This window comes from Podarcis melisellensis, assembly GCF_964234715.1.
Source record: "Podarcis melisellensis genome assembly, chromosome: 6".
NCBI lineage: Eukaryota > Metazoa > Chordata > Lepidosauria > Squamata > Lacertidae > Podarcis > Podarcis melisellensis.
The window spans coordinates 16,354,782-16,370,464 of NC_138538.1; the positions used below are offsets into that span (position 1 = coordinate 16,354,782).

Sequence of the window (15,683 nt, forward strand, 5' to 3'; positions counted from 1 at the left end):
CACTCACTTTGTTTTACCAACTAGTTCTGTATTCTATAATACAAGAAAAAAATCACGTCAAGCAATAACATTTCACAAAGGCAGCTGCGAGAGACATGTTGTGCCACCAAGCCGTGTTTTCCTCTCATATGAGCCTCAAGCTTTAGGGGAGGGGGAGGGGAGACAAGGTGTGGCTCTGGCTGTGCTGGATGAGCTCACAGCCTTGGCACAGACTTTAGAGCAAATTGGGGAGATCAAAGCATTCTTTAGCAGCAGCATTTCCCTTAACTTGGATGGAGTCCAGATATCTGCACCCCTTTGGCATCACATAACTCTGCTGGCTACCTCTTTTAGACTCAGTGCCAATGCCCAAATAAACACTGTGGGTAGAGACCATGAAACACATGCAGCTGGCTCCTTAATACTCATAAGGAGAGCTCTGCTGGATCACACCGAAGGCCCATCCAGTCCAGTATCCTGTTCTTACAGTGGCCAACCAGATGTCTGCAGGAAGCCCATATGTATGGACCCAAGTGCAGTAGGGTTTTTCCCACCTATGATTTCAAGAAACTGGCATTCAGAAGTGTACTGCCTCCAACAGCAAGCTCTGGTGTTGAGGATCTGGTTTAGACTTTTCCAGTTTGTCAGGAAACAAGGTCTTTGCAAAATGGATGAAGATAATGAATTCCATGACTAGGAAACATTCCATGGATGGGGATTCACTGTCCGAATTAATTCCATTTCAAAGAGAGACTGGGAGTATTCCTTTGGCTTCATTATGCCCACACGTTCGCCCAGGAGGGCGACGCCTGGGAAAATATAAACAGTTGCTCCACCAGAGAACTTTGTGTTCTCCCAGCCTCAGTGATGTGGAAAGAAAATGGGCCAGCAATTTGATCAGAGTTGCAGAACCAGTATTTTGCCTCATTTTGATAATTTTGTGTTATGTTGAATTACACTGGCTTTTAGTAATGTTTTGAAACAACTGGGGTTTTTTAGAGATTCTTGCGGCATCTTTTCGTATAATCTTCCGTTGTACTTTATAATGTGTTCCACATGCGACATGTAAACCAATTTTGAAAGATTTTTTTTCCTTGAAAAGCCATATGCAAATGCATTTGAATAAGCAAGGTAGTAGCAGCTATGGAACTCAGTAGGATTTACTCATGGTAGGGCACCTGCCTCGTATGCAGAGGACCCATTGGACAGACCCCCTGCATGAAACCCTGGAAAACTGCTGCCGGTCAGTGTAGACAATTCTGAGCTAGATGGTCTGCTTCCATATAAAGCAGCTTCCTACGTTCCTAATACACTGTGATACTGTGATGCTGTTCTTTTAGGTAAAGGGATCCCTGACCATTAGGTCCAGTCGTGGCCGACTCTGGGGTTGCGGCGCTCATCTTGCTTTATTGGCCGAGTGAGCCGGCGTACAGCTTCCAGGTCATGTGGCCAGCATGACTTGGCTGCTTCTGGCGAACCAGAGCAGCGCATGGAAACGCTGTTTACCTTCCCACCTGAGTGGTACCTATTTATCTACTTGCACTTTGAGGTGCTTTCGAACTGCTAGGTTGGCAGGAGCAGGGACTGAGCAACGGGAGTTCACCCCGTTGCGGGTATTCGAACCGTCGACCTTCTGATCGGCAAGTCCTAGGCTCTGTGGTTTAACCCACAGCGCCACCCATGCCCCTGTTCTTTTACACAATAGCAATAAATGCCTTTTTGAAAGTGCGTCCAACATTCTAACCACCAGGCCACACCAGCTGGTCACAAATAGGCAGCAGCCGGAGCTCATTAAGTCCAGGAGAACTGCAAAGGGAGAACAGAAAAACAGGTTGCTGAGTCCAACAGCTGGTCCTGCTTTGACTTTTCCAAGGTGACTTTCTGCCCTCCGACGATGACATGTGTTACAAAAGAGCAGCATGGCCAGGCTTCTTTGTAGGTGGCCTGGTGAACATTGTTCTCCGTTTTCCCCAACAGGAAACCCCACATACCATTGTGGCTAGAGTCTTATTGCACTTGGAGCAGGAACACCAGAGGGTCAAACCAAAGGGCCAGAGTAAAATGCGAAGATTAATGTGTAGGCAAACAGGAGAGCTTCCACACTGCACAACAGAGGAATCCAAAGCAGCAGTTGCACTAGTGGAAATTCATTGCTCAGCAGATCCCACTATCTATTGTGCAACAAAATTGCCAGCAAGCTGTGCAAAAATATTTCACCAGCAGGACAAGCTGGTGGCTTTATCGTACTGCTACCTTGGCTACAACCCCGTGTTTCACTGGTACTGTGCCAAAACTTGTACAGTGGTACCTCGGGTTAAATACGCTTCAGGTTACAGACTCCGCTAACCCAGAAATGGTACCTCGGGTTAAGAACTGTGCTTGAAGATGAGAACAGAAATCATGCAGTGGCAGCAGGAGGCCACATTAGCTAAAGTGGTGCTTCAGGTTAAGAACAGTTTCAGTTTAAGAATGAATTAAATACTTAACCCGAGGTACCCCTGTACAGCGGTACCTCGGGTTACAGATGCTTCAGGTTACAGACTCTGCTAGCCCAGAAATAGTACCTCGGATTAAGAACTTTGCCTCAGGATGAGAACAGAAATTGCGTGGTGGCGGCACAGCAGCAGCAGTGGAAGGCTCCATTAGCTAAAGTGATACCTCAGGTTAAGAACATTTTCAGGTTAAGAACGAACCTACAGAACAAATTAAGTTCTTAACCCGAGGTACCACTGTATTCCAATTTCTTGAAAGTGTTTTTCCCCTAAGAAAAAGGATTCCATTTTTCTCTCTCCTTCTCAGGGCACTTAAGAATATCTTTGGAATGTATGTGGGTGCAGACTTTCCAGATTCCCTTCTTCTTGTTGGCTCTGCCTGGTGTGTGTGTGTGTGTGTGGGTGTGTGTGTGTGTGTGTGTTTCCTTCCGGTAAACATTTCCCCTACACTCTGCAGCCTCCCTGGCTGCTGACACTTCCAAATGCCCCCCCCCCAGTTTAATTGAGGAGCGGGCACCCAGGAAGGCTGCAGAGTGCAGGTAGAACAATTTGTAGCATTAGTGAAATCACATCCATAGGCATTCCTCAACCACATGAGGGTATTTCTTCCTCTCCTTCGGTAACATTCTAATGCAATTTCACTAACTGATGAAATATGGTCTAAACTTAAATACAGGAGGGTTGGGGGTTTTTTTTGTCAAATGACTACAATTCACACCTCTGATATACTTAATAGTTTTTTTAAAAAACAACAGTGTTTTTGCAAAGGTGAGTGAGTTGCTTCCTCTTCTCCAAAGGGAATTACCCTAGGTGGGTTCTTTCTCCCAGAGACCCAATGACTTCCACATATGAATAATCCCTGCTATGTCTGAGTCAAAAAGAATTTCAGATAAAAGAGTGCGGGGGGTGAGTTTGTTGTGAAGGCTAGGATGGCTTTACAGCTTGACAAAGAACTCTTTCCCCCGCATGCACAGGCAAGACTGGTCCTGGGTACGTGTTGCTGAGACGGAGACTTATTTTAACTCCCTGGCCTTTAAAAGTGAAAGCTGTGTCCTTGGCACAATCAGATGAACTCTCTGAACTCGCTGTCCTTTACTGCAAGGAGGCGGCTGGCTGCTTTGAAGTTGTGTGGGATGCCTTCCTGGTTTTTCTGCTCCTTTACACAAATGTGAACAATGCCATGCTTGCATAACAATAGAATCATCACAATGGCAACACCACAAAATCCAACACAATCAAGGGTCCCTTAAGAAGGCCAATGCAGCTGCATTTCAGAGTTGGTGTTGCTCATGCTTTCTTGCTAAGTCATCCTTACAGCTAACCTCCTTGAGGATATATGCTTATGGAGGAATTTCTATTTATTTCATAGACAACTGAAGGCAGCCCTGTTTCAGGAAGCTTTTAATGCTTGATTCACACACACACACCACACACTAGTTTTGTTGGAAGCCACCCAGAGTGGCTGAGGCAACGCAGTAAGATGCATGTTGTTGTTTAGTTGTGTCCGACTCTTCATGACCCCATGGACCAGAGCACGCCAGGCACTCCTGTCTTCCACTGCCTCCCGCAGTTTGGTCAAACTCATGCTGGTAGCTTCGAGAACACTGTCCAACCATCTCTTCCTCTGTCGTCCCCTTCTCCTTGTGCCCTCCATCTTTCCCAACATCAGGGTCTTTTCCAGGGAGTCTTCTCTTCTCATGAGGTGGCCAAAGTACTGGAGCCTCAGCTTCACGATCTGTCCTTCCAGTGAGCACTCAGGGCTGATTTCCTTAAGAATGGAGAGGTTTGATCTTCCTGAAGTCCATGGGACTCTCAAGAGTCTCCTCCAGCACCATAATTCAAAAGCATCAATTCTTCGGCGATCAGCCTTCTTTGTGCCCCAGCTCTCACTTCCATACAGATGGGACTGCATACTCTATGCAGTCAGATGCATAGAGTATTATTATTATTATTATCATCATTATCATTGTTAGAGAAAGAACAATTATTTGTTTACCACCACCCTTCAATCATATTCTGAAATGACAGAAGGGTGTTTTCTGAACCAGCTTCCAGATTATGGATTTGAGACTAGCACCCAAAGGTGCTGAGACTAGCCCCAGGGCCCATTTAGACTGGCGTTTTATTGCAGGTGTATTCTGCAACATGTTCTTGATACGGTAGCAGTGCATTCATGGTGGATTTATTCTGCTTTAGTTTTGTTCTGCAATGTTTCCCCAGCGCTACCACGTTATTCCTGCCCAGAGGGGTCATATAGCACAACTAAAATGGGACAAAAATAAACCAGAACATTTCCAGCATGGTGTGAAGGAATTTGAGCAGGAAGTTGCAGGCTACGCACTGATTGGAAAGGAAGCAGTGTGACCACCCCGAACCTTTTGCAAGTGCAAACCGTATTGACAGCAGAATTGCATCATGGACACAAATAATCATGAATGCCTAACAAAGACCCCCCCCCCTCCACACACACATTCCATATCCCAGAGCTGATGACTAGTAGTTGAATCAGGCTCCATCTGCACTATACATTTAAAGCAGTATTAAAGGTAAAGGGACCCCTGACCATTAGGTCCAGTCGTGGCCGACTCTGGGGTTGCAGTGCTCATCTCGCTTTACTGCCAGCATACAGCTTCCGGGTCATGTGGCCGGCATGACTAAGCCACTTCTGGTGAACCAGAGCAGCGCACGGAAACGCCGTTTAGCTTCCCGCCGGAGCAGTACCTATTTATCTACTTGCACTTTGACGTCCTTTCGAACTGCTAGGTTGGCAGGAGCTGGGACCAAACAACGGGAGCTCACCCTGTCGTGGGGATTCGAGCTGCCAACCTTCTGATCAGCAAGTCCTAGGCTCAGTGGTTTAACCTACAGCACCACCCGCGTCCCTAAAGCAGTATTATACCACTTTAAACATTATGGCATCCCCCAAAGAATTCTGGGAACTGTAGTTTTCTCAAGGCTGCTGAGAGTTGCTGGGAGACCATTCCCAGAGTCCTCTGGGGAAAGGGATTCAACTTTGGGAATGGTAGCTCTGTAGGGGGAGCAGGGGGAATCTCCTAACAACTTTTAGTGCCCTGTCACAAGTTACAGTTCCCAGAATTCTTTGGGAGAAGCCATGATGTTTGAAGTGGCGTGACACTGCTTTAAATGTATGGTGTGAATGTGGCCAATGTTATCGCATTATCGGTGAATAGAGGGACACTCTTTTTTTAAAACAGAGGGACACTCTTGCAGGACAAAAAAAGAAAGAAAAGAAAACCCCAAAACATTTGTGGTATGAAAATTTACAGGATTTCTGCAGGAAGGAATTGGGCATGCACTGATTAGAAATGAAGCAGTACATGTGTTTTGAAATCTTTGCAGCTGCAAACAGTATTGAAAGGAAGATCACATAGAGCTGCACCATCGTGAACACAAATCATCACGTGGGCACAATTTAACAAAAGATCTTTGAGTGGGTGGGGGAGGGGGCCTTGTCTGTTCTTTCAGTATTGACCCTACTAGAGTAACTAGATATGTGTTGCCTTCCCTTTGCAAAGTTCCCCCCCCCCATCTTTTCCTTCTTATTTCATCACTTAAGCAAACTCCCTGGGGCTTGAGCGGGAGACCGAATGCTGGTAAGGGCTTCTGATGTGCTCTAATTGGAGGCCGGGCCCTCTGAAGGGATAAGTGGTGCAATCATCCTCCCCTGTCCCCCCCCCCACCCTGTGGCAATATGTGCACTCCCTAATCCAAACCATTCCTGAGGAGGGAGAATTGCAGCTGGGCTGGGAATGGAAAAGACAGGCAGGATCCAAGGCAAAGAGTCTGTCCAAGGAGCCTCCTCGGCCGACTCATCTAATCTTTAACATCAATGCTCAAAAGTGGAGATATCTAACCTGGTTTTTAGAGGGCGCAGAGTTCAATCAACTGTGGCCCAAGAGTTTGAATTAACTGTCATTGAAACTGCAGGAAGATGAAGTGTGTGTGTGTGTGTGTGTGTGTGTGTGAGAGAGAGAGAGAGAGAGAGAGAGAGAGAGAGAGAGAGAGAGAGAGAGAGAGAGAGAGAGAGAGAGAGAGAGAGACTTCTGCAGGAATTCCAAAAGTTGGGGAAGAGGCATTTCAAAATGACTGATCCATTGATAAAGCTTTAGAGCAGACCTTGGCTGAAAGCATGCAGGTGGGAGAGACAGGCTGGCAGAGATAACAGAGAGACAGAAATCTGGGTGGACGAGGAGTATTGAAGATCATGACTCCAGTAACCGAATCCTGAGTAACAGAACCAAGTGTAGAGACTTGCACTCTTCCCTGCAAGTTGCCCAGAGGAGACTGGTATGTGAGCCCACACAGAACTCAGTAAAGAACTAATCTAAAGCCTGCAAGTGCTTTGTCACAATGAAACGTGGTCATGGTTCTTTAGGGATTCATGGAGTGATTTTTGGACAAGCAAGCACGCCTGGATTTTGCAGATGAGCCTGGCTCAGGAACAGACCCACTGGAAATGGGAGTTTGGGCTCAATATAGACCTAGCCTGGATGGATTTTTCAGCAGAAGCAGGTGTTATCAATTGGACCTTTTAAGCAGGAACGTGTGACTGGGCTGGCTGGTTGCCAGAAACACCCACCCCCACCCCCAGTTACTATAAATATCTTGCTAGTTTATCTTGCCTGCCTGAAGGCCTTCGCGTAGGACCCGCTGCTCGATTCTTTTTTACACTACCTGTCTGCTATTTTAATCTTGAAAGAGGTAATTAAAAATCTGGTGACAGCTTGTGTGCCATCTCTTTTAAATGGCTAGTGAATTTGGAAGGAGGATTTCCCAGAGATGTTGTTCCTCCTTGACAGTGGCAAGGAGCACAGCGGTGGCAAAGCAGATGGTGGCGACAAGATCAAGGTGGCAATGCCAGGTGGCAGTGGCAGATCAAGGCAGCCTCAAGTGGCAAAACGGGACAAGCCACCCCTGGGTGAAGAAGACACCTAGATGCCCTCATAAGAGCAAAATCCATACAAAGTGTGGGCAGTTCAAAATGCTGTTGCTTGCTGTTGCTTGCTATGCCAACAGAGTTACAAAAGCAAGCAATAAATAGATTTTATACAAATAAATAAATAGTGGCCTTGGTCAGCATTTGATGTGGGTTAAACCACAGAGCCTAGGACTTGCCGATCAGAAGGTCGGCGGTTTGAATCCCCGTGACGGGGTGAGCTCCCCTTGCTCGGTCCCTGCTCCTGCCAACCGAGCAGTTCGAAAGCACGTCAAAGTGCAAGTAGATAAATAGGTACCACTCTGGCGGGAAGGTAAACGGCATTTCTGTGCGCTGCTCTGGTTCGCCAGAAGCGGCTTAGTCATGCTGGCCACATGACTTGGAAGCTGTATGCTGGCTCCCTCAGCCAATAAAGTGAGATGAGTGCCGCAGCCCCAGAGACATCCGCAACTGGACCTAATGGTCAGGGGCCCCTTTACCTTTACCTTTAATACTAATGTGCAATCTGAAGTCCATCTAGAATCATAGAAATGTAGAGTTGGAAAGGACCCTGTGAGTCATCTAGTCCAACCCTCTGCAATACAGAAATCCCAGCTGAAGCCTCACTGACAGATAGCCACCCAACTTTTGTTTAAAAACCTCAAATGAAGCTGAGTGTGCTACCATTCAAACAGCTCTCACCACCAGAAAGTTCTTCCTAATGCTTTGTTGGAATCTCCTTTTTCGTACCTCTGGGAGGAGCAGAAAACAAGCTTGTTCCATCTTCCATGTGACAGCCTTCAGATATTTGAAGGTGGTTATCATATAATCTCTCATCTGCAAACCCCTTCTTCATGTGTCGGGTGGGTTCAGCAATTAACCAGAGGTGAAGTGCACTCTGTACCTGCTCAGAGGCATGTTCCTCCCATCTTGCTTCCACCATGTCAGAGCTGAGCCACAATGTTGCCAGCTGAAAAACCTTGGCACAGGTTATATTTCAGGCATGGCATGCACTTAGCTCTGGGAATAAGGGGCTCAGCAGTGTGAGAGGAGTAAGGGATGCAAAGTCTGCCCTGTATCCACAAATACACACACACACACACACACACACACTTTTCCCTCGGTCAGCCTTGTGCATTCACTCTTTTTGGCTTGCTCTCAAAGGAAGCTGGAGGAATGGGAACAAACTGCACCCCAGGGCAGTTTCTCAGCATCAGCAGAGCCCATAGCTCTGAGTTCAGCAATGTCTCGAAGGCTGGAAGGTTACTTGCTTGTCGTCAGTTTATTGTCTTTCTCAACAGCTCCAATTACTCACTTGGTGGTGAAAGATTGACAAAGTCATCTCTGTGTTTCACTTAGAACAGCACTGGAAAGGGGCGTATAGTCCGTCAAAATCTGTTGCAAACCATGCTCAATGCCACTGTTATCAAAGCACAAGTTGCACATGTGGTCCTGAATGACATCCACATAGATCACTTTCTTGGTGTGTGTGCCACATCATTCGATACCAGGAAGGGGGCTTGAACACAAGGAATTCACATTCCAGTATCTTGTTGCAGGTAACACTTATTTTTACTTATCCAAGCTCTCTAACTGTGCTTGTGTATGTGTGGTACTGCAGCAAAATGTTGCAGTGTGGATTGCTTCTGTTCAGCCATTCCATCCCCGTTTTTCATTTTATTCTATTTCAGCCGTCAGGTAGCATTCTGCCTCAACTCAGCATGCTCATTCCTTACAGAGCTGCTTTTGTGGTTTCCCCTCCTCAGGATTTCTCCACACACAAATACCACAGGTTTCTCTTAAGCAAGTGGATATCTCTCACTTGTTTGTGAGTGGCCCTGTTCTGGCTACATAAATGACAGCACATCAGGGGAATGATGATAAATTTATGGAGATGCACCAAGGAAGTAGAGCAGTTCATCAGCCTCAGCATTTGACATGTTGAGAATTTCAGTGTTTGCGTTTTAAGGACCAAAACAGAAACAATGTTGGGAATTCATAGCTGGGTCTCTTGTTATTTTCATTGCACTCTCACTTTGTAAAGCAGATCAGAGATTTGATTGGGGCACCAAATAGGTTCAACCAACAACTCCCTCATGCCACTTCTCCAGTTTAAATTATTCTGTTTCCTACAGTCAAAAAGCTACTTAGGATTCCTCATGCCTGTACAGTGGTACCTCAGGTTAAGAACTTAATTTATTCTGGAGGTCAATTCTTAACCTGAAACTGTTCTTAACCTGAAGTACCACTTTAGCTAATGGGGCCTCCTGCTGCCGTTGCGCCGCTACCGCACAATTTCTGTTCTCATCCTGAAGCAAAGTTCTTAACCCGAGGTACTATTTCTGGGTTAGTGGAGTCTGTAACCTGAAGTGTCTGTAACCTGAAGTGTCTGTAACCCAAGGTACCACTGTATTTACACAGCAACCACCACCACCACCAGCCAAACAACCAGTCAGTCTTGCATGTTAAATGCATTCAGTTAACTCTATTAAATAGAATTGTTTACTGCATTTATCCCTCCCTTCCTCCAAGGAGCTGAAGATGGCATATATGTAGGGCTGTCCTAAGCATATGTGGCGCCGGGGTGCAAAGATCTGCGCGGCACCCCCCTCCCCGGTTGCCCAGTCCCAGGTGCACAGGTGGGCGGAGCCAGCCGGCCACCTCAGCATCTCGCTGGTCGGTCGCAAAGCCGCCTGCAGCCTCTCTTTAACACCATGTGGTGCAAATAATTCATAGCGTTGAAGCATTTGAGATGGAAGGATTTGAAGAGTGCATACCTGACTACTTGGGCAGAGCCAGCTGAAATGAAGTTCTTTCTCTGAAAGGATCCAAAGGTTGGGGAATTATGTAAGAGACTTTACAAAGAGCTTAGCTAGATCTATTTTTGCATTGCGAACCTACCTTAGCCACACTTCATACAAGTTCTGAACATATCAGTTTTGGGGGGCTCTTGTGTTTGCTTACTGATAAAAAGGCTATGCAATGCACTCCCTGTTGCAACTTTTATGACTCAAAAGGGCTTCTCACAAAGGCTATCTGACTAAGCCCTTGTTTAGTGTGCATTGGAGGAAGGAGCGGGGAGTAGAAACATTCCTACACCTTTCGGTTTTTCTAGCTGGATTCTGCTCCTGTTGAAGGCAACCTCCTTGTTTTGCCACTCTACTGAGCTGATTTTCAAGTCAAAGTCCTTCTTAGAAAGAAGGTGTGCTTATCTTCTTCATTTATCGGTTTATATTAACACCTAGCTTTCCTCTGGTGGAGTTTGCTGCAACAAATACGAGTATTCTCCCTCCTCCCAAGTCTTTCCCTCACAACAACCCCATGAGGTTGGTTTGGATGAGAAGAATGTGATGGATGGCCTGTGCAATGCATCCATTTCCAGTGGCACACAGGTATCAAGCTGAAACAGGTCACTTCGGAGGTACTTGGGGCTTCCACCCAAAGTCAGGATCTCCCAGAGGCATGTGGGTGAGAACAGAGTGCTGGGCTAGATATGGGTTCTTGGTCCAGCAGGTTCTTAATCATCATCATCATTTATTTATTTATACCCTGCCCATCTGGCTGGGTTTCCCCAGCCAGATGGGCGGCTTCCAACAAAATATTAAAATACAATAGTCTGTCAAACATTAAAAGCTTTCCTAAACAGGGCTGCCTTAGATGTCTTTTAAAAGACTGGTAGTTGTTTTTCTCTTTGACATCTGGTGGGAGGGCGTTCCACAGGGCAGGTGACACTACCGAGAAGGCCCTCTGCCTGGTTCCCTGTAACTTGGCTTCTCACAGCAAGGGAACCACCAGAAGGCCCTTGGCGCTGGACCTCAGTGTCCGGGCAGAACGATGAGGATGGAGATGCTCCTTCAGGTATACTGAACCAAGGCCGTTTAGGGCTTTAAAGGTCAGCACCAACACTTTGAATTGTGCCTGGAAACGTACTGGGAGCCAATGTAGGTCTTTCAAGTCTGGTGTTATGTGGTCTTGGCGGCCGCTCCCAGTCACCAGTCTAGCTGCTGCATTCTGGATTAGTTGTAGTTTCCGGGTCACCTTCAAAGCTATCTTCTTATGAAGTGGCTCTAGCCAAAGTGGTTTGAAGTGAAGTTGGGTGGTCCCAAAGCTTTGGATTTACTTTTTGAGAATACCAGGACAGCCATCATAGCTCTAGTGCAGGCCTTTGAGCCTAATACTATGTAGGACAACTGCTATTGCCATCTCTGTATGAAGATAGCTGTCAAAGGAGGAAAATAAAGGCTGAAAATTCAGAACTGCCTGGGTAGGGGGATGAGAGAAGCCTCCCTTTCCCCACAAGAACACTTAGAGCAACAGGGTCCCTGCTCAGGGCTAGGCTTTGCTCCACCCCAGTGACTTTCAGGACTTCAGCTTCCCCATGTGTGCTTTCAGAAAACCTAAAAAGGTAAAGGGACCCCTGACCATTAGGTCCAGTCGTGGCCGACTCTGGGGTTGTGGCGCTCATCTCACTTTATTGGCCGATGGAGCCTGAGTACAGCTTCTGGGTCATGTGGCCAGCATGACTAAGCCACTTTTGGCAAACCAGAGCAGCGCATGGAAACGCCGTTTACCTTCCCGCTGGAGAGGTACCTGTTTATCTACTTGCACTTTGATGTGCTTTCGAACTGCTAGGTTGGCAGGAGCAGGGACCGAGCAACGGGAGCTCACCCCATCGCAGGGATTCAAACCGCCGACCTTCTGATCGGCAAGTCCTAGGCTCAGTGTTTTAACCCACAGCGCCACCCACGTCCCTCATCAGAAAACCTACCATTTAGTTATTCAGTGGGAGAATCAGAAGCAAGACTTTGCTGAGAGATAAGAGGATCTGCCGATTTTTGGTGTCTCATCCATCATTCCACTTTGAAGTTCAGAACTTTGCATTCCCACACCAGCCTGCACTTATTATTTTAAACAAGTTCCTCATGAAAATTCATCAGCATTTTTGTGCAAATCCCTCCTACTATATAACCTGTCCATATGCAATTTTGCTGAAGGTGCAGAGCAATTTTCCCCTAACGTAATGCATCTCTGTTGGTTGTTTTTACTAAGTTATTTTAAATTGCTTTTAATATTCTGCTTTAATTGGTGTAACCCACGCTGGGACCTTAGGGCAAAAGGTGGGTATTAAGTATAATAAAATAAATAAACACATGAATACATACATAATTGCATTTTAATGTACATTTTATGCGAACATATGCATCTTGACTTGTCTGAAGGACTACGTTGCAAAATTCAAGGGAATGTGAATCCCAAAGCATGGCTGACCAAACCGGTCATGCTCCCCTAAATCCACCTCTGGCGACATGCTAGAAGTTTATAAAACCTTGTGGTACCTTGGGTTACAGATGCTTCAGGTTACAGACTCCACTAACCCAGAAATAGTACCTTGGGTTAAGAACTTTGCTTCAGGATGAGAATAGAAATCGTGCAGCGGCGGCACGGCAGCAGCAGGAGGCCCCATTAGCTAAAGTGTTGCTTCAGGTTAAGAACAGTTTCAGGTTAAGAACGGACCTCCAGAACGAATTAAGTTCTTAACCCGAGGTACCGCTGTACATGGCATGAAGAAAGCAGAGAGAGCAAACCTTTCCCCCCTCCCTCTCTCATAATAGCACTAGAACTCATGGGCATCCATCGAAGTGGAGTTTTGGAAGCTTCGAGACAGGTAAACCTCTCCACACTGAGCATAGTTAAGCTATGGAACTCTCTCCCACTGGAGCCAGGGATGGCCAGCAATTTGGATGGCTTTAAAAGAGGATGGGACAAAGTCATGGACAAAGCTATTCTCTGCCTCCAGAGTCCGAGGCAGTAATGATTCTGAATGGCAGCTGCTAGGGAAACCCAGGAGGGGAGAGGGCTCTTGTGCTCAGGTCCTGTTCACGAGTTTCCCACAGGCATCTGGGTGTCCACTGCGAGATCAGGATGCCGGCCTGTTCCAGCCAGCTCTTCTTACGTTAACTGGGGTAGAGTGGCAGATTTCCCATATTGCAGATATTGCAGGCTGTTTCAAATATTGGAGCAACGTTTTATTTGCCAAAGTGAGAGGTTTCTAGATGCACACTCCGTCCAGGCAGGTAAGAGGCATTATAAGGACACAATCTATCCAGGCGGCAGCAGCAGCAGCAAGGACTGTGGCCTGATGAGACAGGCATGGTCTATGGGCGAGATAAACAGACCTGAGTTTTCCCATATCTGCTCTCAAAACTCAAAACAAATCTGCCCCAACGTGAACCTGTGCCAATTCTCAGTTCAGTACAAGCAAGTTAATAATGCAGATCCAAAATCAGTTCAAGTGATGTGAGAGGCCCTGGTAGTTTCGAGATCTCAAGGCAATGTTGGAACATGCTTTTCAATGAAAGGTTATAGCTAGCAACACAGCTCTGTTCAGCAAGCAGGATAGCCCTGTTTAATTACTAGCGAAATTGCAGTTACCCAGTGAGATGATGATACCAATCTTTAATTAGTTATAGTTTTGATGGAAATCTCTACAGGTTTCAAATACTAGTGGTTTGCCTTTTCATGCTGCAAATGGATAGAGGATTCTTTCAGTGCCTCTCCAAACAAAAATAACTTTGGTTTGCATAAAGAAAGCATTGCTGTGTTATTTCTTGCCTCGCCACACACAGACACAAAAGCCTAGCTGATTCAAAAGGGAGGAATAGCTCCTTCATGTAAGGCCAACATCCTGCTTGACTTGAGAGAGTGACAGAGACCAAAGTACATCTCAAATGTACCCTTCATATTTTAGAGCATGTTTTTGTCTGCTGGTTTAGTCTGGCATTTATTTGTATTGCCATCCTGTTTATGGGTGAAAACAGGCATGGGCACAGGAGATCTGTGATCATATTTTCCATTTTCAGGAAAGGCAATTGCAGAGGAGTCAAATTCTGATTTGATCTGCAGTGAACACAGTGAACAGATTTGTGAACACTCACAAATCTGCCATCAAAACTTCAGCAGAAAATAACCTGTGCTATTATTCTCCACCTTCCCCAAGAGCAAATTCTAGCAGCAAATTCGGGGAAGTGAGCTTGATCAAGGAACCAGCTGCAATTAAAATTGGAGTGCCTCCCTTCACACACCCCAAGTTGCTTTAAATTGAGAAATATAGGGAAATATTTTTGACTCTAAGGCAAAAGGGCCAGGTCTATCCCACTACATCTATCAGACTACACAGTGTAACATACCAAATGTAGTGCTTCAATTTCCAATAAACAACCCAAGTCTGCCTTGGAGGCCGCTGCCCATAAATGGCTACCATCCATATGGGCTATGTTCCAGCTCTGCTGTTGAATACCAGTGCCTGAATACCAGTTACTACAAACTGCAGATGGGCAGAATGCTATTGTGTTCATGTCCTGCTTGAACATGCATCTGGTTAACCACTGTGAGGACAGGATCCTGAACTAGGTGGACTATTCACTTGATCCAGCAGGCTCTTCTTATGGTCTATAGACATTATACAGGTGTCCTGGCTATGAGGTTTTAGATGCTTGATTTCTGTAATTAATTAAAGCAAACCTACCCTCCCGCTCAACCACACAGTTTACTTACCTATGTTGGTTTTTTTGAATTTTTACTAATTTTATCTGTTTTGAGGATTGGTTTCATTGGTTTTTTTTGAGTGTTTCCTGGATTTTAGTTGCTCAATCTACAATCTTAATACAGTGGTACCTCAGGTTAAGTACTTAATTCGTTCTGGAGGTCCGTTCTTAACCTGAAACTATTCTTAACCTGAAGCACCACTTTAGCTAATGGAGCCTCCTGTTGCCGCCGCGCCACTGGAGCACGATTTCTGTTCTCATCCTGAAGCAAAGTTCTTAACCCGAGGTACTATTTCTGGGTTAGCGGAGTCTGTAACCTGAAGCGTAGGTAACCTGAAGCGTATGTAACCCGAGGTCCCACTGTATGTACATGTTGCGGATAAGTGGCTTATAAATCTCTCAACATAATTTTAAAAATACTGTATGTCTGAGGTTCCCTACAGGTACTTTCACTTGCTGACAATCAAAGATGTAGACAAAGTATACAAAGCAGCACTTTAATGTTTATTCCATTCATGCATTATTCCATTCATCCCAATGCAATGTGAATGAAGCCAGGGAGTCTGGTGGACTGGTGATGGAAATGTTGCTGTCACATGTCCTGCAAAGAGGCCATATCCCACCCTCACCACAGCCCTCCAAACATTATCAGTCCATGTCCACCCATCAATGAGAGGACTGCCTTCTTCCATAGCAAGCTCTTGGAGACTGCTGTGGATGGTCCTGCCTTCA

The 15,683-nt window shown here is 46.0% G+C and overlaps 1 long non-coding RNA gene across 3 annotated transcripts in view; it reads right to left on the reverse strand.

Moving 5' to 3' along the window:
- The window catches only part of LOC309373229, a 641,932-nt gene that overhangs the window by 609,769 nt on the left and 16,480 nt on the right, over positions 1–15,683 (reverse strand). Inside the window, exon 3 of one of the 3 annotated variants that reach the window (XR_014169877.1) lies at positions 4,001–4,282. The exons of the other annotated variants lie outside the window; for them this stretch is intronic. This is a non-coding gene — a long non-coding RNA (uncharacterized lncRNA). Of the gene's footprint in view, positions 1–4,000; positions 4,283–15,683 lie in introns of those variants that run through there. 3 annotated transcript variants of the gene reach the window in all.